Source organism: Carya illinoinensis, chromosome 3, assembly GCF_018687715.1.
Source record: "Carya illinoinensis cultivar Pawnee chromosome 3, C.illinoinensisPawnee_v1, whole genome shotgun sequence".
NCBI classification, from domain to species: domain Eukaryota; kingdom Viridiplantae; phylum Streptophyta; class Magnoliopsida; order Fagales; family Juglandaceae; genus Carya; species Carya illinoinensis.
The window spans coordinates 20,987,125-21,002,709 of record NC_056754.1 but is presented as its reverse complement, the minus strand read 5'-3'; positions in this window follow the sequence as shown (position 1 = coordinate 21,002,709).

The window sequence follows — 15,585 nt, the reverse complement described above, 5'->3', positions numbered from 1 at the left end:
CAACCGGGCCGGATTTAAATCCGGCCCCGTCCGGAACCCGGATAACCGGATTCCGGTTCCGGGTTTCGGCCCGGATTCAATCCGATCCGAATCCGTATTGCAAAATCCGGATCTGTCCAGTCCGGATACGGGTCGTCTAACCCGGGTACCGCTTTTAAAATCCGGTACCCGGTTTATGTAAAAACCAAACTCGCTCAACGTTTCATTAGGTTTTCATCGTCTTCAGCCTTCCGCCCCCTTTCGCTTCATCTCTCTCACGCTCTCGCCGAAACCTAGCTCACTCTCTCACTCTCTCGCCCCCTCTCGCTAGTTTTCATTAGGTTTTATACGGGTCGTCTCTGTCTTCCTCCTCATCTCGCTCTCTCTTCTCTCTCTTTCTGTCTCACGCCGAAACCCTAGGCCCCTCTGCCGATCAAAGAGTCATTTTTATCATCGTGCCTTCGTTTTCATCCACGGGTATGTCTTACTTTCTAGTTTCAGATTTTTTTTTTCTTTTTTCTTGGGAAACCCTAGTTTCAGATTTCTTTCTGTCTCTCTTTCTTTTTTGCTTTCACGCTCTTTTCCCAGAAAATATCAGAAAAAACTACTAAGTGGTAGCCAATGGTGTTTTACTGGTAATTTTTAGACTCTGTTCTGAAAAAACAGGCCCTTTTAGTAGTGGATTCTAATCTTTTGGTTGTTTTCTCCGATTGCAATCTGCACATTTTTCTTTATACGGTGATGATGAGGATTTGTTAATATCGATGTTGTAGATGGTCTTGGTTGTATGGGTTTGTGTTAGTTTGTAGACTTGGTGCTAATGTATTAATTATTCTCCGTGTGAAGACATCATCATGGTGAGGATTCAGGAAGACGAGAACTGAACTTCCTAACGGGGGTGAAAAAGAAAGACCCGGGTTCAATCCGGAACCCGGAATCCGGGTTTTGAAAAACCCGGATTCATCCGGGTTCCGGCCCGTTTCTGAACCGGGTTAATCCGGTCCGGATTCCGGCCCGGATTTGAAATCCGAATTTCGGTTTGGGTCTACCCGGATTTCCGGGTCAGAACCCGGATGAACAGGCCTACCACCAATGGCATTGATAACCTGCAATGAAATGAGAGGGCAGCATATAGAGTCCAGTGAAACTCCGATATTTAAGTTAGAGAAAAATGATTTAAATATAAGTATATAAATCAATATAGTAAATGTGTTACCTTTAAGTGCTATTTATAGGAACGTGATGATAATAATAACTACTGATCTTTAAAATTTATTTTGAAAACTCACCATAAAAAGTGGAGTAATTATCTCCCTAATTAGTCAAAGGTTATCTATTCTCATTATCTATAACGCTTATAAATGAGATCAATTATTGGACTCGTAATTCATCCTTGGTGCCTCAGGCTTGGGCCCGTTAGTGTATGAGCTTATTCCTCTACGTCCCTACGTATCCCTTCTAGTACCCGATGATATCTTGCGTAAATTATAAGTTGTTATTCCTACAAAAGAAAAAGTTTGATTAATGGTGTTAATAAACTTTATTATTTAAAGATCATTTGATGAAATCGATATTGCCTTTCTTGATTATTTAAAACAAGTCATCTTAATTTATTTTCAGTGGAAATTATATTTTTAATTTCTAAATTATTATTGTTTGTGAACTATTTATTATAAATTATTAAAGATGGAATAATCACCTAAACTATGGTAATTTAAATTCTCAGTTAAGACCTTATAACCATATGATAATTTCAAACATTTCATTTTTAATTGATCTTAAGGAGAAGACTTTTATTAAAGAAATTGAATAAAAAAATCATAATTCAGGATATTAATTATCTCTAGATTTTATATTTATAGTGAAAATCGGAAAAACTGGTGTGATAATTTCTAGTGGTTATTCAGATAAAATAAAAGAAGAAGAAGAAGAAAAGAGAAAACGAAAACTCAACCAAACCAGCGTGTATCCAATTGCTTTAGAGGAGCGTGTGGTTGGCACGTCAGTCTTCAAAGATAATCTCCCCAAGTTCGAGTTATTTGCAAGGGAACATTCTTATTAGAGTTGTAAATGAATCAGTCTGTTCGATAGCTCGCTCGGTACTCGCTCAGTTAAACTCGAATCGAACTCGACTCGTTGAAAAAAAAAAAAAAAACTCGTTCGTAAAAGCAGATGCCCGCTCAATTTATAAATGACATATATTCGACAAAACTCGACTCGATTATAGCCCTAGTTCCTGTGCTTTTCTCGTCACAAAAGTTGCTTCACTGCTAATCACAAATTCAAAGTTCAACCACGTAGCCTTCTAAAAGTTTTCAAGGAAGAATAATGCTCCGTATAGTTTTGAGAATCTCGGATACTTTTTTAAAAGAATATAAGATTTATTATTAAAAAAATAAGTTTTTATATAAATATCATATTTATTATTTTTTTAACAAAAATACGTAAGATTTACATATTCTAAGACTATAAATATTATTATTTTTATTTCCTATAATCGCACGATTTTTTAACCGCCAATTTTACTTGCAACCAGAAATAGAGGGTTATCAAATCAAATATAGCCGACCATATAAGGTCTTAGTTAAATTCTATTGTTATTGTAATTGATATTTTCTTGTGAGTTTTTGGATTCTGATTAAAAACAATTTCGGATGCTACAGCCACAATATTTCAAGGAACACCATGGAACAGCAAAAATAATGGAGAGGGAACCAAAATCCTCCAAGACGCGACAGATAATGCAGACTTTAGAATTCCCACGTCACATGGATATATGAAAGGAAATGTTTATCTGAGAAAGTTGTCCCTGGTTTAATAAAATAAAAATGAGTATTTTTGGAAGGGGTGCAGTGCAGGGAGGGTACATTCGGAGGAATATGCTGCTGGCTTCTGTGACTGTGAGAGAGAAGGGTACTGTCCTTTTGGATTCTAGCGATTTGAATATGGGAGCGAGGGCCCTGCGCCACGTACTTTTTTTTTTTTTTCTGTTCTCTCATGAATTTCGTCGGTTTCTGCACAATCCCAAGCCACAAAGCGCGCACCCGCACAGAAGGATTCACCGCGGCCTACCTCTCGCAAATATTCCTGCTTTTGTTTACTCATCGATCATCGTCGTCGTCGTCTGCCTATCGTTAATATTGTTGGGGGAGACGACACTTTCAATTTTATAATCAATATTATTAATTAGCGGTAGCCTAGTTTCGGTAATTAATTGGTTGGATGAGATTGGTCTTTGATTTTGTCATTGCTGACATTATTATGACTTTATCAGTTTCTGAGAAATTTAAAAATGGTACATAACTGCTCCCCCCAATCATGTCGTTTTTTACTTCTTTTTAAGTGTTTAACCTTTTGTTATTGGACGGTGCTAGAGCCACCGTTACCTAAAATTTTTATTTTTTTTTATCCAAATCATTTTTTAAGATTTTTAAATATTTTAAAAAAATATAAAAAATTTATAATAATATTAAATAATTTTTCTTAATCATTAAAAAAAAGAAAAAAAGAAAAAAAAAAAGAAAAAGAAAAGGCCAACGGTGTTATTATGGCATTTATCTGTTGAAAGTGACAAACTGATAACTATCCAAATATGCTTTTAGTAAAACCAAATCTTCCAGCCCAAACTCTCTCTCGATTGAATTATATATATATATATATATATATACACACATATATACACTCACTCATACAAAACTAGGACGAGTGTTTTAAGTCTCTATCTGATGAGCGGTGTCCACATAGGCAGACTCTCCTATTTGCATGTAACGCACGACTTTTAAAGTTAGTTGTGATTAATGGTGCACAGTAACAGTATATATATAACACCCGGAGCCAACCTTAATACAGCCCCATAGAGAAGAAAAATGGCATCATTCTTCTTATAAGCAGGTTTTATATTTTATTTTTATTTTTCTCCGTCTCTTCTCTCCCCACTTCCGACGGTTTCCTTTTCCTCTTCTTTTTATCAATAACTTTTCGTTTTGTTACTCACGTCCTTATTTTTCTCAACAATTGCTCTTCCTTCTCCTTTTATCTCTATTTCTAATATCAAAAATCAGTCTTATTGTCGCTCAAGTTTCCATAACCAACCACGAAGGTAGTAAGCACCATGCAACAATCACACCCCCTCTACACCGTGAGCTCATTCCTTCACCGCAAACAACTTCCCTACCTAGACATTTTGCATGAGCCCTCAGCCTATCTGATATTCAATCCTGATCACCACCATCCCTTGTTTTGCGTGATATTTTTCCATTGCCTCCCCTCTCATTGTGATGCATTACGGTTGCACCGCACCAACATGCATTAGGACAAGCCCTCAGAAACCTCCTCCACGTTTAGAGCATCAAAATACAGCCCACGTTCAAGCTTCAACCACCTTGAAACATGGCACTATCTCCTCAAGGTCAACCCCAAAACTGCAAACTAGCTCACACACACACACACATATAGAGACGGTCCCTCCATTGCACGCCTACCGACTCCATCCTCTATGTCCAGTAATCACAACCTTGCATGCTCCCTCTCTTTGAGTAGCCCATAAAGCACCACAATTGTGCTCCACAGCAAGACGATTGTCCAGAGAAACAAAAACCCACCGTGGAAATGTCCCACCATGCACCACTACCTTCGCACCACTAGCCCACATTGCAACACCGTGAGCCTCCTCTCTCTCTCTCTCTCAGTTTCTTCTCCATAGCCCAATGACTAGCAAGACGACCACAAAAGATTTTGCTCAGCCACAGCAAGTCCACCATCACCGCTTCCTTCCTCCTACTCACATGCACTGTGAGCCACCAAATGCACCACCCCAGCTCACTTTTCCTCCTCACTTCCAACCCACGTGGCAAGCTCTGTTTTTATACAACAAAATCAGAGCACAATTTCTTCCATTAAGCACAACTCCTCCACAAGCTCCCTAGCTACTTGCCACCAGTGCATTGTAGCCTAGTCGTAAGACACTGCCCCAAGTCAATCACAATTACACAGTAAGCCTCTATCTCTCCCTCTCTTGTTCTCAAACCCGCTCGCTCTTTGTCTCTCTTTCTCTCTCCATTCTCTCTCTCATCGTTTTCTCTCTCCCTCTCTCTCAGTACCATGCTGCCGTGCTCATGACCACTGTCAACCTCAGCCCAAAATTGGATCTCCTTCTTTCAAGCCCATTTTGAATATTGGGCTCTTGCTAGACTTGTCCCAAGTGGATTGCACCAATCTTTATATTGCTTCCTTGATATTCTTAACTCTTGACCTTGTAATTGGCCCATCTGAAACTTATTAAGGATTTTTATGACCCAATCCATCTTTGTACCCATCACAAGAAATAACTCTCTGACCCGCTAGGGACTAGGGATTTACAATATATATATATATATATATATATTGTTTAGCTAGTTCCCACACCATTCTTGACAAGCACATAATCTTTCTTAATTTTTTTTTTTATTCTCTCTTAAATAAGCATTTAGGCTCTAGATTTTTTTTTTTTTAATTCTATATAGTATATTTTACCACCAAGACGAGACACTTGATGCTTCTACAGTGAACTTTTACATTGGTATTAGAGCATTATAGTTCCTTCCAGTTTATCGAAAGCCTATGTCTTTTGTATGTTTTTTTTTTTAACAACATTGAGTGCCATTTTTTTATTCATGTTTGAGACCTGTCTGTGTTTCTTGAGAAAACTGGTGGAGCCATGGCAAGCACCATGCAATGACGTGTGCACCAACCACACATTGTGATGGTGCTGTGCCCACCAGGTGCACAGCCCACCAAGTGCTGTGCGCAACATGATGGTGCTACTCCCACTAGGTGTTGCACGCATCATGGTGCTACACATTGTGGTACAACACACCAGTGGTGTTGTGCACACTAGTGAATGCCCTTCCATCCTAGAGCAACGTCAAGATGCGATGGCAGTTCCAGTGATGCTGTGTTTTTTTAATATGAATAGTATCCTAATTTGAGGAAAAAAATGGTATGGGCCGATTTTGTGGTCCAGTACTCACTGGCCCAATTCTTTTTAAACTGCAAAAAGAAAAACAAAGAAAGTGGTAGGCCCAAATTTCGGAGCAAGGACCACCTCATAAAACCAATGGGTTGGGCGTGCCACTGGGTTGCGACCTTCTCTTGGTCTAGGTGGAGTTTTTTAAATGTATTTATTACACATGTACTCCTTATATAAATTTTTTTTGCATGATTATCTATCTTAATACCGACTGCTTTTTTAACATGTTATTATATTCATGTGATCTTTTGTTTAATATTTTAGATTAAATGTGATTATATGTATATGTGAAATGAATATGTATATATATCCTTATTTTATCAACTATGTTTGTTAGGTTTGTATGTTTAGACATTATTCTTTAGTTTTTCTTAGTGATAAAATAGAAAGTTTGCATGTGAATGATAGTCTGAAAAGATTGCGGTGACTCCAGTAGGAACTGTAAATGCACTATATAGCCAATGGATTGCGATGCCTATATTAAAAAATGGCATTGATGGGATACAAAAAATGGACTGTAATGGTCTTAAAAGAACCATCATTTTAGACTGGCCCATCAGGTTGTTGTAGTCTAAGTTGCAGTCTTTGTGGACTAGCCCAACATGTTATCGCAATTTGAGTAGCTGTCCTTATAGATTGACCCAAAAAGTTTACTGCAATTTTAGTAGGATTTTTCTTTACATGTAATTACGGCTAGATGACTACTTAAGATAATGAGAGTATGGTTTAGATTAAAGAAGTTTTGATCTCTTATATAATTTTAAATTTGCGCAAAAATTAGGTTAGAAATTAATAATTAGATATTGTAGCACAAGAGATGATTATGAAGCCTAATGAATTTTCGATCTTATGATATATCTGTATTATTTTTCTTCTAGCTTAGATGGATGTGTCATATTTCTTAGGTGTGTATGTGTGTAATATCCCATTTGTTTATTTTATAGTGAAATAGCATCCAAGAGTATAGTTGCTGATTTGAATAAAAGAGAAAAAATTGGATGGGGAGATCTGTGACACTTGGCACCGTAAGATCTAATACGTCTTAGATGAGCACAAATCTTAGAGGCCTTAACACACTCATTGACTCAGCCTAAAAGGAGGATTCAGACTAATACAAAAGAAATTAAAAAGCCTATGATGGATGGGCTAAGAAGAACTGTTGCGCGTGCATTATCTTGTTAAGCAACATGCACAATGATTTCATGCATGAGTTTGAAACCTATGATAATGCCCAAAAGATATGGCAAGCACTAGTGAAATTTGGGGAAACTTCAGCTACGAGGTTACACGGATTGACTATGAGGTTTGACTCCTACAAAATTTGCTCTGACAACATGATGAAGCATCATTATAGGACAATGTCAACCATGATCTGCGAACTCAAGATGGCAAGAGACAACCTGACTAATGAGTAACAAGTCTAGACGATGATATGCTCCTTACTAAATTCTTGAGAGACAATGAGCCAAAATCTAATACACAATGAGAACATTAAGGATTTTGAAGATGTGTAGCATCACTCGGAGCTTAAAGCCAAGTGCCTAGAGGTTACTTCCCAAACATTCAGCCTACATGGCCGAGTCTGGTTTGCACAAGACATTTAGGCCCAAACATAAGAAGTCCAAGATAGAGATAGTTGCTAGACAAGTGTATAAAGAGTCAGTATCTTCTCAACACATCAAGAGAGGCAAATGCAGGAAGAACAAGTCCAAGTTAGATTGCTTCAACTGTAGAAAGAAATTTCACTTCACTCGTGACTACACTAAGCTAAAGGAGATACATTTTACCTATCCTCACTTTATTTTTGTAACTAGCCATGTGATGGTTGCTCATTCCTATCCTCGTAGAATATTGATTCAGAAGCGACCGAGCACACGACGGGAGATCGAGCCTGATTTATGGAGTATCGTTAGATTTTAGCTGGGAATCGTGATATCAAGGTGAGGAATAGATCTAATGTGAAGGTGCTGAGATTTGGTACATACAAGCTAGACTTGCAGGGCGGTCGCATTGTATTTATCCACATGTACTATACACTCCCAAGATCTGATGAAACTTATTTTTTGTAGTTACTTTACTAGGACATAGTTTTCATATTATATTTGAAAAAAATGGTGTTTTCTTATATTTGGACAATGTTTTTAATGGTTGTGTTTTTCTATCAAATGGTTTTATAAGCAATCTCGTTAAGGTCATATTGCCCACATGTGAATATTGTCTGATGGGAAAAGTTAAGAGAAAACTATTTGGAAAAGCCACTAGGGCATTTTTTCCATTGTAATTAGTCTACTCAAACATCTGTGACCCAATGTGTGTAAGGGTAAGACATAGGGGTGTTTGTTTCTTCACACTTATAGATGATTTTTCACGTTATGGTCATGTCTACTTAATCTCCTATAAGTCTAAAGTATTGGATTGCTTTAGCCTTTACCTTAATATGGTTGAGAATTAATTAGAGAAAAACTTAAAAACTCTTAGGACTGATCACGGACGTGAATATCTATATGAGCAATTCAAAAGGCTCTGTGATGAAAAATGAATCAAGAGATAGTTGATGATGCCAAGTACACAACAAAAAAATGGCGTGGCGGAAATGGAGAATTGGACATTGCTTGATATGGTTAGGTTAATGATGGTGCAAGAAAACTTACCAATTTTATATTGAGGAATGCACTTTTGATTGCTACCTACATTCTTAACAGAGTGCTCTCCAAATCAATATCTTCCACCTCATATTTATGGACCAACTAGAAATCCATTTTGAGTAACTTGCGGTCATGGGGTTCAACGGGTTTTGTTCATGATACTTCCTATAAATATGAGAAGTTAGCCCTAAAATAAAGAAGTGTATCTTTATAAAGTAACTAGAACACTCTAAAGGGCATGTGCTAGTAGGTGAACAATGTGATAGAAGTATGATTAAGATTGAGTCGCAAGATGTAGATTTCATAGAAGATGAGTTTCCAAATAGGGGTGAGCTTGATAGGAGTTTGGAACTTCATAAAATTGTGGGTAGAGGAAGATGCTCCAAGTGGTCTAGTTGAGAATGAGGAAGAGATTTCTCAAACTCTCACAGATTGTGATAGTGACTTACCTCAGAATGGGAGCAAACCTTGTTAATTAACCATAATGACCTTAGCCGCATAGAAGCACACGTGAAAGTGTTTCCCGTCATCGTTTTGAGATTAAAAGGGAAGAAAAACAATGACGGTGAAGCTTTCATGGTAGCAAGATGATGATGAGCTAAGGAAAACTCATGGAGCTCTCTCATTCTACTAAAGACGAGTGGATGAAATTACTAAATGATGAGATAGAGTCTATGATGACCAATTAGGTCTAGGGTTGGGTAGGGCACAAGGCTATTGAGAACAAGTGAGTTCTAAAGGACAAGCGCAAGTTGAATGAATCAATAGAAAGGTACAAATCTTGCTTACTGGCTAAAGAATATACCCAACATGAGGGTATAGATTATGAGTAAACCTTCTCACTAGTAGGGTTGGGCAAAACCTCTGCCCACTCCAACTCTATCTGAATTCCGACAACACCCCAACTCTAATGGAATTGGACTCCATCTAGTCAGAGTCGGAGTTCAGAGCCATTGTTGACTCTGAACTCCAAATTCTGACTCCGACCTTAAAAAAATAAAAAAACAAAAAACTCTGCGATTTCAAATCATCGTCCTTTTTCTATTTTTCATGAGAGTGGATTGGTGGAGTAGAGAAAGTTGTAGACTTTTTTTTGAATTTTCAAATCAGTGCCAGGGACTTAGTTTTTTGCAGTTTTAGTTTTTTTTTTTTTATTTCTTCATTTTTTTTAAACTTTGGTTCTAGGGCCCCATGCAAAGTGATGTTAGCTTCTTTCTTTTTTTTTTTTTTCCTTCATATCATTGTCAATTTGTCAGTTTTGGTGAAAGTTAAATTTTTTTTCCCTTCTTTTTTAGCTTAAGGACCATAACTCGGTGATTGTTAGTTTCAAGATGACGAGATCCCATCCTGACCACTTATTCTTTTACATCAATGACTAATTTGACTATATGGTAATAGTGCACATATATATCTATATATAATTAGTTTTTAGTCTCTCTCTCAAACTCACAGTATTTGAACTCCTCTTAGATGATCTGCTCTCTTCTCAATCCAATTTTCTATTCTGTCGATTCTGTGGAGTCATCTAACAAAGGAAGAGTGCCGGAGTATGACGACGACTTTATATCATCTCAGTGGCTTTAGTAGCATTGACTATGCCATTGTTTGATGATGGATGGTTGCCAACCGAGCTCTCTCTCTCTCTCTCTCTCTCTCTCTCTCTCTCTCTCTCTCTCCACATGTGCCACTAACACTCAGACATTTTGACTCTGACTCTAAAAACTCAGATCGAAGTCTGAGCTAGAGCCCAAATTTCACTCTGAAAAAATTCAGAGTTGGAGTTTAGAGTTGAGCTTTTTTATTCAGTCGGAGTTGCAGCCCAGCCCTACTCACTAGAGGTGAGGCAAACCCCGTTTCTCCTAATTCTAGCCATAGTAGCGCACATGAATTTGAAACTCTATTAGATGAACATTAAGATATAATTTCTGATTGAAGAATTAGATGAAGAGATCTATATAGATCAACCTATAGGCTTTGTGGTCAAAGGTCAAGAACACAAAGTGTCCAAACTCAAACAATCTATATATGGCCTAAAGCAATAATCTAGAAATTGGTATCTCAAATTTCATCAAGTCATTCTCTTGAATATGTTTATGATGATTGTGGAGGACAATTGTGTCTATGTCAAACAGTCCAATAAGAGTTTCATTATGTTGTCATTATATGTTGACGACATACTACTGGCTAGAAATGATAGAGTTGATAGTCATCATAAAAGAGTGTTTACCCTTCAGTTTTGATATGAAAGATATGGGTGAGGCAAAATATATTTTAGGAGTTAAGATCTATATAAGCTGATCAAAGAGACTTTTGTGTTTATCCCAACAAACTTACATAAAGAAAGCTCTTAAATGCTTCCAAATGTATGAATGTAAACCTATTGACACCCCTACTATTAGAGGCGAGAGCTTACCCCAAGAATGTAGACAAGATGACTCAAAAGTGAATTGAAAAAGATGACCTGCATCCCTTATGCTAATGTTGTGGATAGCTTGATGTGCACAATGATATGTACTTGGTCAGTGACATAGATGAGTGCAAATCAACCATTGGGTATATTTTTTTACTCAACAATGGTGCCTTTATATGGATCAGCAAGAAACAACCATGTATAACCTTATTGACCATGGAGGTAGAATACATAGCTTGTTTAGCAGCAATTCAAGAAGTTATTTGTTACGGAGGTTCCTCAAGCATTCGGACATCGGTGTGGATACTTCAAATTCGATGACGATATTTTGTGACAGCATGACAGCTCTTGCATATGCTAAGGACTCAAAGTATCATAAAAAATTAAACACATAAATATCATATATCACTACATAAAAGACATTGCAGTGCAAAAGGAAGTGGTTTTGAAGCACTTATATTTTTGTGGCTTATATTAGGAATTTAAGACTGCGTAAATTGTAAATATAATTTATGTTTCAGTTGCCATTGAGATGTAAACTTTCATTTGGGTTATTAATGCAATATGATTTTATTTAGTTTTTGTCTCTATCATATTGCTTTTCAGATACACACATATAAGATATGTCAACAGGCTTAAATTGGCTTACTCATACTATGCTCATAAGTACTTGTCTAAGGGGATAAGTTAGTTGGCGCAAAAATATGTTGCCTTTGTAGGACCTAAGATGAAGTCCATTATATTGAAAGGACCATGCATGGAGGTGAGCAAATGGAGGGACTCGGGTTAGTCGCTTAAGGAGCAACTAGAATAGGATCTATATGGTATTGATATAGGCATTCGTTCTTTAAGAAAGAAATCCACCGTAGAATATATTTCATACTAAATGTGCTTATTCAACCAAATGAGAAAGTGAGTAAATGGTTCCTTTTTCTCTCATTGTATGAGTCATATTTTATTGATTACCCTTTATTTACCTTTGACTATGTTATAAAATGGAGGTTGTAATATCTGCTACTTTGGCATACTATCTATGGCTATGATTGATACGGTCTAAAGAGGCAGTGCTGGAAAAGCGGTTTAACAAAAGTTGAATAACATAAAAGCAAAGGGAAGACTATTCGACATTGTATCTTCAATGGTGTTTGTTGACATCAAACTACAATGCTACACATTGGTAATGGCTAAGGTTATGAACACGTCGAAATGATTTGGAGGTAATCAAGCATTATTATGAGCTTTTTAAGCTCAAGAGGGTTCAAAATGCTTGATCTAATGCAATTGAATGAGTTTAGGGCATAACAAGACACTTTAGGGATGTTGCCATGTTGATCTTCTCTGTGAAAGATTTGGTATACTGCACCTACATTTCTTTTGCAGGTGTGGTTGGTGGTTGCACAACTTATTTGCTTATATAAACAAGATTGAGAATGATTCAGAGATGCAGGCCTGAAGCCATGCCCACTGTGTGCGAGTGGAAGATGTGAGATGGAGGGGTGCCTATATGGGCAGACATCTCCTCTCCTATGCCATAATGACATGTAATGCATGGCTTTAAATTAAAAGTGGCAAACAACTACTTTTTTGTGGATTAAAGGCTAGCCTTTAAGGCCAGCTGTTAGTGGTGTACAGGGAGGGCTATATATAAATAGCCTTTCCTCAATTGGTTCCCACCTCATTCTTGAAAAGCTCATAATCTCTCTTTATTGTTTATTCTCTCTTGAGTAAGTATTTAGGTTGTGGGTTTTTTTTTTTTTTTAATGTTACTTTAATTTATTCTACGTAGAACACTTCACCACCAAGAAAAGACGCTTGAGGTTTACTAGGTTTTTAGGCTAGGCTGGATAAACTCGTGGAGTAACTTTAAAAGTTGTACTTAAGGTATTCCAGTGTGAACTCTTTTAGTATTGCATATGTTAATGTTGTTTCCATGCAACACCAATACTAGCCTTCTAGGTAGCTTTGACTAATCTTGTGCATAAGGATCTAAGAAACGGGTAGAAGGTTTTGGCATGTAAAAACTCCGATGTATAAAGTAAACTTAGAAGGAGGGTGAAGTAGGGGTCAAACCATCTCATCTTCTAATTTGTGCTATTTATTGTACTGGCGCTCTCAAGCCATTACCATTGTGCATGGGACATCCTTTAGGGGAATTTGTACCTAAGTGCCTACATTGGGCCCGTTTGGAGTGCTAATGTGATTTTAAATCATTTGAGATAGTTTTGTATGGATGTATACACTCTCCATCTAAACACACAACTTATTTAGTCTAAAATAACCTCATTTTTTCATATTAACTCAGCACTGTACATTAATGTGACTTTTATTATTATTATTATTATATCACTACAACAACAAACTAATTATTAATGGAATCCACTATTTTTTTTAACTTTTCATAAAAAGAAACATATCTCAACTTACTTCATACACCCAAACACATCTCAAAGGGACATACAAAACTCACTCAAACATCAGAATTAACTACTATTTACAAATAAACTCACATAATTTGAGATACTCTTAGCACCCAAATGGAGCCTAATATCCTTAACTTAGGGTTGCTATATACTCACCCTGAACAGGCGGATAGTGCCCTCATCCATCCCCTACCCCCACCCCTGCCCTTGTCCTCGCCTTCGCCACCATCAAGACTCCCCGTCCACTTGTTGGGTAGATGGGTAGCGCAACCTCTCGCTCGACTACCCACAAAATCACTAGATCTATACAAAATATAGGTTGATATCCAAATCTAGATATACACAAAATCAACCACAGATAGAGATGAAAGCCCCAAATCAAACCAATAATGCCCTAGATCAAAACAAAAGATGACGGTGCAAACCCACGACAAGCCGTGGGTCTTTGTTTATGGTAGACTCATAGGTGTGGATTTGGATTTTTGCCTCACAATGCTGCTCCTGGGAATAAAGTAAACAAAAAAAAAAAAAGAATGAGAAAGAAGAAGAGAATGTAGAAAAGAGAAAAGTGCGGAAGAGAAAAGTGAGAAGGAGAATGATATAAATATATATATATATATATTAATATATCTTGTATGTTCAAGGAGAATGATATAAATATATATATATATATATATATAAGTGCTACAATCACAAACACAAAAGCGAACCCACAAACTGACATGGTTTCATATTATTCGGTAGATCTACTTTAAAATAAAAGTAAGTAATCTATACTCTAATATAAAACATCAAGTCATATTAGTTTGTAAATTTACTTTTACTATATCTTTTGTGGCTAAAAACTTTCTCACATATATGTGCGTGTATAATATATAAGTGGGCGGCGCAGGCTAAACTCCAATTCACCCATTGCTAGTTTGGTTTTAACTTTAAATAAAATACGTACATTCGCCTGCTCAAAATAACGAAGGGATTTTTCGCTCGTTACCCCTGTGGGCTTGGTAGACTAGGTGGCAGGACTGATTTCAGAGGCCTGCCGCCCAACCCTACGTTCCTAGCTTTTGATCATTCATGGATGCTGCTGATTAAGGTCTTCACACAAGTGAAAGCATGCGGGTTATTTTGATCTTATTCTTTTTAAAGCAAGGGGGCTGATCTTGTCTCTTGATCTATCTCATAACATATGCTTTACATATGTATTATTCATTTAATGAATTTGCCTTAATTTTATATTAAATATGATGCCAAAAGGAAGCGATAGGAGAAACATGAATAATTAAGCACAAGTAATTATAGGGACCAGATTACTGGATAGGACTAGATAACTGGAACTGAAAATAATGAAAATAAATTAAAAGTAGGACTAGATGACTGGATAGGACCAGATAACTGAAACTTGGTAATAATTAAAATAAATTGAAAATACTTAATAAGAGTAACAATATTTATTCATGATGAAAATAACTTATAAGGAAAACTCAAAAACCAAGTGATGCCTTCTTCTGAAGCAAGGTTCCCCTTTTATAGATGAAGGGGGCACCAATTACAATTATTAAAGTAATAAAATAAATAGTAAAAATAACAGGGATTTGGCAGTTGGAGCAGGAATCTGGCAGTTGAAGTTCCACCAATGTCGAATCAAGTAAGGAGACCAATCAGTCTTTAGGACGATAACCGTCCACAGTTTTTGTCGATTTGTGCCGATGGATCATTCATCCTCAGATAACTTTGGGGTATCTTCTGAATCATGTCCAAATATTGTGTTGTATGGGTCAGCAACTGAAACTTCAGATGATGCTTCCGACTTGTTATTAAATTCATCATAATTATCATTTTCAATGGACTTCTTAACAAATAAATCAAATCTTTTTTATTAAGCCCTCCAAGAACATTCTTTTTTTTTTTTAAACTTTGAGAATTTATTAGATTTAATAGTTGTAAAAGAGGAAGCAACAGCTTTTTGCCTCTGTTTAGTGGTCTTCATAGTAATGGTTGCTTGGATCAGTGGATATCCAGGTGATGTTGATTGATGAACAATAACAAGGAATTCTTCAACATTTTTGAGATCTGGAATAGTCTTGGAAAATCTTTGGTAATGTGATCAATAATGTCTTGTGTATG